Below are 9,922 nucleotides of genomic sequence, written 5' to 3'. Positions count from 1 at the left end.
GTTGGAGCGAGCAGGAGCTACTCTTTGTTTTGGTGCGCTGGCTTCTCACCGTGATGCCTTCTCTTGTTACAGAGTATGGGCTCTAGGAGCGTGGGCTGCAGTTGTGACTGCAGTTGTGAGTATGGGCTCTAAAGTGCAGGCTCAGTTGTTGTGGCACATGGGCTTAGTTGCTCCACGGTGTGTGGGATCTTCCTGGACCAGGGCTTGAACCCATGTCCCCTAGCATTGGCAGGTGGATTCTTTACAACTGTACCACCAGGGAAGCCCCTCAGGTAATCTTGATGAGCCTCTCCGCTTCCTTTAATCTGACTTCAGGTAGTCTTCTGTGGTATGAGGAATGCTGACATAATCCATTTTGGGGTTTTTAATTCTATAAAGAGCTTAAAGACATTGTTATGCGTATTCCTTGAGAGGGAACCAGGACCCTGCTCCAAGGCTGCACTACTGTTTCTTGGTTGCTCCTCCTTTGTCTCTGCATCCCATCCCCTCCCTGATTAGCAACTGTTTGAACCTGCCCTTTGGAACTCAGCGGAAAGTCATGGAGGCTGAAACCTATTCCCTACAAACAAGAATCAAGGGACACGGAAAGGCTTCCGTGCCCAGAAGCCCCACAGGGTCCTGCTTGGTTTCACTATTGAAAGGGTCAGTAATACCCACTCACTGTGGCATAAAAATTATTTTATCAGAAGGCATTTGAGTTTGTGAAATCTCTTATCTTCCTAAAAGTAGAATTAAGAACTCAATTGTCATAAATCCCCTACCCTAGAGGCCATCCCTGGGATCCACCAGGGATGATTGACTCTTATCAAGAGCCATGAGAAGTCTCTACACCACATGTAAACAGACATTGTTACAAAACTATCCTATCTCCCGTCTGTTCTCCTGAGGCCAATTTATCTTTCCAGAAAGTCATTTGTTTCCCCATGAATGCCCTTTCTCCCTCCCTTTCCCTTATTGAGAGCTCATTTGTTTCCCCATAAGTGTCTTTCTCTCCCTCCCCTTCCCCATTAAGATGGTATATAATAAGCCCTAAATTCTAACTGCCCCTTGAGTCACATTTTTCTCTGCACCCTCTACATACCTTAACGAAAATATGGTGATTGAATGTTATCTTTTGTTAATCTGTCTTTTGTCAGTTGAATTCAAAAGACCTGAATCAAGAAAGAATGAGTACAGGAAAAGTTTTTGTTGTTGTTGTTCTTTTTTCTTTTTTATTAAAGTATAGTTGATATACAATGTTGTGTTAATTTTTGTTGTACAGCAAAATGACTCACTTATACATATATATACATTCTTTTTTTTTTTTTTTTTTTTTGCGGTACGCGGGCCTCTCACTGTCGTGGCCTCTCCCGTTGCGGAGCACAGGCTCCTGACGCGCAGGCTCAGTGACCATGGCTCATGGGCCTAGCCGCTCCGCAGCATGTGGGATCTTCCCAGACCAGGGCACGAACCCGTGTCCCCTGCATCAGCAGGCGGACTCTCAACCACTGCCCCACCAGGGAAGCCCTACATTCTTTTTTTAATATTCTTTTCCGTTATGGTTTATCTTAGGATATTGAATAAAGTTCCCTGTGCTATACAGTAGAAATTTGTTGTCTATCAATTCTATATATAATAACTTACATCTGCTAACTTCCAACCTCCCACTCCATCCCTCCCCCAACCCCCGCCCACCCTTGGCAACCACAAGTCTTTTCTCTATGTCCATGAGTCTGTTACTCTTTCTTAAATAGGTTCATTTGTGTCATATTTTATGTTACTTTTTTTAAGAAATTTATTTATTTATTTTTGGCTGTGTTGGGTCTTCGTTGCTGCACGCGGGCTTTCTCTGGTTGCAGCGAGCGGGGACTACTCTTCATTTTGGTGTGAGGGCTTCTCATTGTGGAGCAAGGGCTCTAGGTGCATGGACTTCAGTAGTTGTGGCTCGCGGGCTCTGGAGTGCAGGCTCAGTAGTTGTGGTGCATGGGCTTAGTTGCTCCATGGCATGTGGGATCTTCCTGGACCAGGGATCGAACCCATGTCCCCTGCATTGGCAGGCAGATTCTTAACCACTGTGCCACCAGGGAAGTCCCTGTGTCATATTTTAGATTCCACATATAAGTGATATCATATGATATTTTTCTTTCTGACTTACTTCATTTACTATGATAATCTCTATCTCCATCCAAATTGCTGCAATGGCATTATTTCATTCTTTTTTAGGGCTGAGTGGTATTCCATTGTATATATGTACCGTATCTTCTTTTCTTTTCTTTTTTTTTTTTTTGCGGTACGTGGGCCTCTCACTGCCATGGCCTCTCCCCTTGTGGAGCACAGGCTCCGGACGCGCAGGCTCCGGACGCGCAGGCTCAGCGGCCATGACTCATGGGCCCAGCCGCTCCATGGCACATGGGATCCTCCCGGACCAGGGCACGAACCCGCGTCCCCTGCCTCGGCAGGCGGACTTTCAACCACTGCGCCACCAGGGAAGCCCCTGTACCATATCTTCTTTATCCATTCATCTGTCAGTGGACATTTAGGTTGCTTCCCTGTCTTGGCTATTGTGAATAGTGCTGCTATGAACATAGGGGTGCATGTATCTTTTTGAGTTATGGTTTTGTTGGTATATATGCCCAGGAGTGGGATTGCTGGATCATATGGTAATTTTATTCTTAGTTTTCTGAGGAACGTCTATACTATTTTCCATAGTGTTTGCACCAACTAACATGCTCACCAATAGTGTAGGAGAGTTCTATGGGAAAAGTTTTAACTCCTAGACACTTTTGTATGAGTATATTAAAATTTTATTCATTCGCTAGCTGGGCTTTAGGCTTGTTTCTGTTCTTGGACACTAATCTATAGGGTTTTTTGCATGGCGTAAGTTTTCAATTCTCCTCAGTTGATACCTGGAATGGCATATCTAGATTGTGTTCTACGTGTCTCTATAAGAAACTTTAAGACTATTTTCCAGAATGGTTCTTTTGGGAGATGTTGAACCAAAAGACAGAAGCAAGCCGAAGATTGGGAGAAGTGAGGATTTATTACTTGCAGCAAATAAGGAGAACACTTGGGATGTTTCCCAAAGCAGTGTCTCCCAAACAGGAAAATTGGGGAACTTTTAGGCTAAGGGTACATACATATTCTTGAAGGAGCTAGAGCAGAGAATTCAACACAGAACTGGGAAATAGGTTGACAGAGTCCAAGCTTTAGTTGATAGAAGTCAGAAAAGGTCAATATCATCATTGCATCCTCCACCTGGGTAGGGGCCTTGAGTCCTGCAGAACTCAAAGATATGTAACAGATTGTTATTTATATCCCTTGAGGAGAAACTAAACTCGTCTGATCTCTGAACTATTGTTTCCTGACTGTTTTTCCTTTGTTCCTTTCTTTCCTAATTTCCCTTAAGATCTTTAATTACTGAGGCAAGCATGGTGCCAGTCTTAGATGCAGAAAACTTAGGCCAAATTAGTTTCTCTTATATGTCGGGAAAGCCATGCCTGGTTCTCTTTCTCTGGGGACCCCCTACCCTATCAGTTGTACCAGTTTTCATTTCCATTATCAATAGATGAGAGGTCTAGTTGCTCAGCTTCCCCATCAGCATCTTATATGGATAGCTATGTTACTTTTAGCCATTCTGGTAGGTTAAGTGATTATTTGAAGACAAATAAGGAAATGTCCATTGAAGAAACATTTATTTATAAAACCACCACCTGGTTTTAGCTTTGGCTGGGTTGATATAAATACTTTGTTTGATTTTATTGACTGTGTCAGAAATAAGATCATGTGGAGAACACACAACACAATTCTTTATCTCTTCAGGTCCTCATGGTCAGGTCAGAAAGGGTATAAAAACTATGTACAATAGTATACCTCTCATGGTACTCTGGAAGGTTTTGCCTCTTTTCGGAAGGAAGGGAAAGACAGCCAGAAGTCGTCTTTTGAATCAAGTCCCATTTCCCCTAAATTGACAATGAGCTTTGTAGGTTAAAAGGTCAATGCTGGGGCATGAGTGTTTTAAAAGCAATGGAGGACAATAAGGGTTTCCCTTGCCAGAAGGTAATCTTAACCTTAAAATAGGCTTAAGAGTTAAGGAAATGTGGATCTGAAGAGACTTCTTACCTCAGATATATGCTATCTGTATAGCCATTGAACAAAATAATTCACCAGGCCCAAAAGAGTAAAAGATGTTTTAGGTAAGGGCAGACTGCTGCCAGTGAAGAGAATTTAAGGCACGTGGGAAGGGCACTGGACCGGTTGGGAATCTGTGTCCCTGGATCCAAGTTCTGGCCGTGGCCTAACTAGTTGTGCAAATCTGGACAAGACAAATGCTTGCAGGCCTGTCTCTTTTCATCTATAAACCAAGAGCTTGGACCCCTAAGATCTCTTCCAGTTGCAACATTTTGTCGTCAGCATATGACATGGAGGAAGGATTCTGGGAAGAAGGACAATAGAGGAGGCCAGAACAAAGAGACAGAATGCAGGGGAGGGGCAGGGCTGTGCAGGGAGAGGGGTGTGGCTTGTATATAAACAGGGGCAGGCAATTCCCTGGCAGTCCAGTGGTTAAGACTCCTTGCTTTCACTGTGGAGGGCCTGGGTTCAATCCCTTGTCGGGGAACTAAGGTCCCACAAGCCGCGTGGTAGTGGTGGCGTGGCCAAAAACAAAAAACAAGGGGCTTCCCTGGCGGTCCAGTGAGTAAGACTTTGCCCTTTCCCTGCAGGGGGCACGGGTTCGATCCCTGGTCAGGGAAAGTCCCACATGCCATGTGGTATGGCCAAAAAAATAGAGGCAAAAACCAAAAAAACAGGGGCAAATGGAAGGACCGTTGAGGCCCAAACGGACTCTTAAATTTCACCAAGGAAAATCCAAGGAAAGACTGGTGTGTGGAACTAGCAGTGTGCTAGGAATACAATATGCAGAAGAGCCGGAAGGGAGATTTTCGACAGGAAGGCAGCGCACAGGGACCGGTGATCTGAGAGCATTTATTTGTCCATTCAACAAACAGCTATTGAAAAGGGGATATTTTAGGGGCCATTCAAAGAGGCGGGCCAGCATTTAGCATGAGGGAAGTCTGTGATGGTATTGAGCTGGGGGTACCAATGGGGATATGAGGGGTCCCATTTTGAGACTGTGACACCAAACTAGGATCCTGTAAATTTAACAAACACTTGTTGAGCAACTACCATGTTATAGGCACTGGAGATAAAGACTAATTTCTCTGCCCTTCTGCACCTTGGTTCTAGTAAGGAAAGATAAACAATAAAATGGTAAATAAAATGAATAAATAAAATACATGGCATGTTTGTTAGTGATAAATGCTAATAAGAAAAACAAAGCAGGGAAGGACAGTAGGATTGGGTGTAAAGGGAATGGGGCTGTAATTCTAAAGAGTGCGGCCACTGAGAAGATAACATCGGACCCAGGAGGGGAGGGAGTGAGTGGGATGGACAGAGAGGTACTGGATAGTCTTTCAGAAAAAGAACAGCAAGTTGGGAGAGAAGCCAGGGTTCAACAAGGCCAGTGAGGTGAAGGGAAGAGGAACGAGGGGAGAGTAGTTCAAAATGTGGTCTGGGTTCCATGAGGAGGCAGGAAGGATCCCGGCTCATTCTGGAGCTCCCTTGCTCACCTCCTTCCCGTCCCTCAGCATTTAGGGAACACCTCTGTGGCTCAAGCTGCAGATACTGTCATGGATAAGGCACTGTGTTCCAGTTACCAGAACCAGAACAGAAGGTCGGGCCGCAACTGGCAGCGAGGGGAGATGAAGCTGCCATCAACAGCACTAGATCAGGCCGTAAATCCCTGTCTTCAGACACCATCATTCTTGAAGCCAGTGTGGCTCAAGACCTAGTGGTGGGTCTCCCCACAGAGGGCAAAAGAAGCTACAGAGAAGAAACTAGGACTGCCAGGTATACTGAACTAATATATATATATATATATATATATTACTAATATATATATAGTATATATATAGTATATATACTATATATATTAGTATATACATATAGTATATATGTAGTATATATAGTATATATATAGTAATATATATATACTATATATAGTATATATAGTATATATATATTACTACTATATATAGTATATATATTAGTATATATATATTATATATAATATATATGTTCTAGGAAATACCTGCACAATATTCAATTTTTTAAAAATAAATTCATTTATTTATTTATGGCTGCGTTGGGTCTTCGTTGCTGCGTGCGGGCTTTCTCTAGCTGCAGCGAGCGGGGCTGTTCTTCCTTGCGGTGCGCCGGCTTCTCGTTGCGGTGGCTTCTGTTGTTGCGGAGCACAGGCTGTAGGCGGGTGGGCTTCAGTAGTTGTGGTGCGTGGGCTCAGTCGTTGTGGCTCGCGGGCTCTAGAGCACAGGCGCAGTAGTTGTGGTGCCTGGGCTTAGTTGCTCCGCGGCATGTGGGATCTTCCCAGACCAGGGCTTGAACCCGTGTCCCCTGCATTGGCAGGTGGATTCTTAACCACTGTGCCACCAGGGAAGCCCAAGATTCAAATTTTAACAGAATAAAAAGCACCTTATTGCTGTACAGCAGAAACTAACACAACACTGTAAATCAACTATATTCCAATAAAAACTAATTGAAAAAAAAAAGCACCTTAGACTACTAAGCTGCTGAGAATTTTAGCCATCAATAGTACAACCTCTTCATTTTACAGAAGAAAGTCAAGAGCAGTGATTTCTCAAAGCAACATAGGGAAGGAGAAACCATTCTCTAGCCTATCTGGCCAGTGCACTGTCTAATCTGTTGCCGGAAAAATGGGGCAGGAGAGGATGGTCATGTCTCAGGTGTCCGGTGAGTTCCTGGGATGGGCGCCAAGTGAGGGTCCTTGGCTTCTCTCAGGAAAGAATTCAAGAGCTAGTAAAGTGAAAGCAAATTTGTTTAGAGAGATACACATTCCATAGACGGATTGGGGGCTGTCTCAGAAGGCTAGAGGCCCTGGGGTGTGCAGGTGTTTACTTTTTATGGACTGGGTAATTTCAAAGGCTAACAAGTGGGAGGAATATTCTAACTACCTTGGAGAAGGGGCAGGGATTTCCAGGAATTGGGGCACCACCCACTTTTGGGCCTTTTATGGTCAGCCTTGGAACTGTGATGGCACCTGTGTGTGTTTCATTTAGCATGCTAATGTATTACAGTGAGCATATAATGAGGCTCAAAGTCTACTGGAAATCTAATCTTCTGCCATCTTTGGCCTAGTAGGTTCTAACCCGTTTCTGTCATGTCCTGATCTTCTTAATGGTTATATCATTCTTTTATTTGTTGTGCCCTGAACCCTTCCTTTTCTGTCTCAAATCTATCACAATTTTTGTTACCATCACCAAAAGTTTCAGAATAAGATTGTAGAGAGCACAAAGCAATATTTTAAGTTACTGTAAGTTATTGTTAAGTTATTAAAAGTTATTGTTAAGTTATTGTAAGTCACTGTGAACTAAATGAGAAATGGAAATTGTGCTGACTCAGAGAACACAAATTTCAGAGCCAGATTTTAGTCCTTACAGGATCAGTTATCTCTGGAGGAGACTCCTGGAGGTGCAAAGTGGAAATGTAGGGAAAATGGGAGAAAGGCCCCAGGTGTTCGTCCAATGTTACCTCTTTGGCTGGTGATAGTGGAACCATAACGTTTCAACATCAGGATGGAGATGTTGTACCCTAATTTTTTTTTTTTTTTTGCGGTACGCGGGCCTCTCGCTGCCGTGGCGTCTCCCATTGTGGAGCACAGGCTCCGGACGCGCAGGCTCAGCGGCCATGGCTCACGGGCCCAGCCACTCCACGGCATGTGGGATCTTCCTGGACAGGGGCACGAACCCATGTCCCTTGCATCGGCAGGCGGACTCTCAACCACTGCGCCACCAGGGAAGACCAAGATGTAACATTTAAAGTGGATTATTGAACTTCTTAAAAAGAGCTCAGTCAAATTGAGCTTTTCCTGAAGAAAAAGCGAATCATGGTCAGGAATAAAAAGCATAGAAGCTCAAAAACAATATTTAACCAAACTTATGAAGTGAATCTCTAGAGAAAAATATTACTAAGAACATATGACAATTAAAAATTTTTAAATGATGAATTAAATTTCTGGGAAAGAATCCATGGGCTCAGATTTTGAAAACCAGAAATCAGTGACAGTTTAAAGTCTTTATTTTGTAGAAGATCTTAAATTTTGGATGCAGCAAAGTAACACAGAGCTTCTTGAAAACAATTAATAATTAGTTTATAGAACCAGCTTCTCCATGGAAAGTTTCTATTGATTTGTAACTTGGCTTTGAATTTGACCTGTGGCCTTCATGTCATGATAATTTGGGTCACTCTGAATATGCCATCTCTTGAACAAGGGCCTCCGCTAATTTTAAATGAATGCAGCTGCTGATTTGCCATTCATCTATTTGCATCACAATATGTGGGAATAAATTCCCAATTAATAAAACATTTCCAGTAAGCAGTCAGACTGAGGAATGAAGGACATTTATCTAGTAAGTTTAAAAAGAGATGTTGCCTTTTTGGACATGAAAAAGGGAAAGAATGTTAACATTTTTGAGGGCTTTGTAGAGGACAGAATTGTTCCCTGGGCTACAGCATCTAAAAAACCCATGCAACCTCAAATTAGATTTTAGTTAAAAAAATTTTTTTTAACTGAATAAATGTAGAAACATTTGGGGGATTCCCTGGTGGTGCAGTGTTTAGGACCTGGTGTTTTCACTGCCAGGGGCCCAGGTTCCATCCCTGGTCAGGGAACTCTTGATTCATGCAAGCCATGTGGTGTGGCCAAAAAAACAAAAAAGTTTGTTACCAGGCCTACAAAGGTTTTCTTCCTTCTTTCCTTTCTTCCTTCCTTTCATTCCTTCTACACTCCCCCCACCCCCCATTCTCTCTTTTTTTTTTTTTACCATTCCCTTCTGCATTTTTCTTTTTCTTTTGGGATCAATGAAGGTGAATACTTCTTGATTCATGGGGAGAGTTTGAATTTGATATTAAGTATCAAAACCTTTTGTGGTTAAGCACCATAGGACCTTCATTCCATTTTGCATCTGACATTGCATTAATTAATAAATAACATTGTCAACAGTTAGGAAAAGAAATCTACTGAGGAGTAGACCAGAGAGTCTGAAAGCTCTCTCATAAGAGAAAAAAGTGAAGGAACTTTAAAGAGGAGGAACTGGGGGAGCCTGAGAAGGAGGTAGGGAAGTCTCAGGTAGGTTTTTGAGCTTGCTGTTTTCACTGTGTATAATGTTCCTTCCCTTATTTTCTACCTGTTGAAATTCTCCCAGTGCTCAAGGCCAGATCAGATAATCATCTACTGTGACGTTTCTAGATCCTCTTAGTTAGAAACTATCTCCCTCCTCTAAACCCCCAAAGCACTTGCTGCTACCTCTTTTATAAAACTGATAGTCCAACTTATCTAGATCTGGGTAGTCAGGATCTCGAATGCCACACTAAGGGGTTTAAGGGAGCCATTCAATTTCTGAGGACAGCTGTTATTTAAGACATCTAAGGCATTTCTGGTACAAAAAGAAGGGAAGGGGGCATGAAACTACTCTCTCTCTCTCTCTCTCCCTCTCTCTCTAGCATATTACTGTGTACCAGGTAGCATGCATGGGTTACCCCACTTTATAAACGTGGAAGCAGGTTACTCTCCAAAACTTGCTCAGGAAGCAGCCTCCACGTCCTCACCACCCTCTATACCCTCTGTAATCTGAGGGTAATTGCTACACTGAAATAGTGCTTTGAAGGCTCAGCAATGACCTTCCACGTCTAGGGACTTGTCCCCTCTGTCCTCATTCTCACAATTTTGAATCCACAACCTTCCTGTAACATTTTCTTTTCACAACTCACTAACTGCGTTTTTTTGGCTTACATTTTAAAATTTGGAAGGCATTTTTTACGTAGAAGCTTAAAATGAAGCTTAATTAGTTAAGGG

The sequence above is a fragment of the Lagenorhynchus albirostris genome, chromosome 4 (genome assembly GCF_949774975.1).
Source record: "Lagenorhynchus albirostris chromosome 4, mLagAlb1.1, whole genome shotgun sequence".
NCBI classification, from domain to species: Eukaryota; Metazoa; Chordata; class Mammalia; order Artiodactyla; family Delphinidae; genus Lagenorhynchus; species Lagenorhynchus albirostris.
This window is presented reverse-complemented; position numbering follows the sequence as displayed.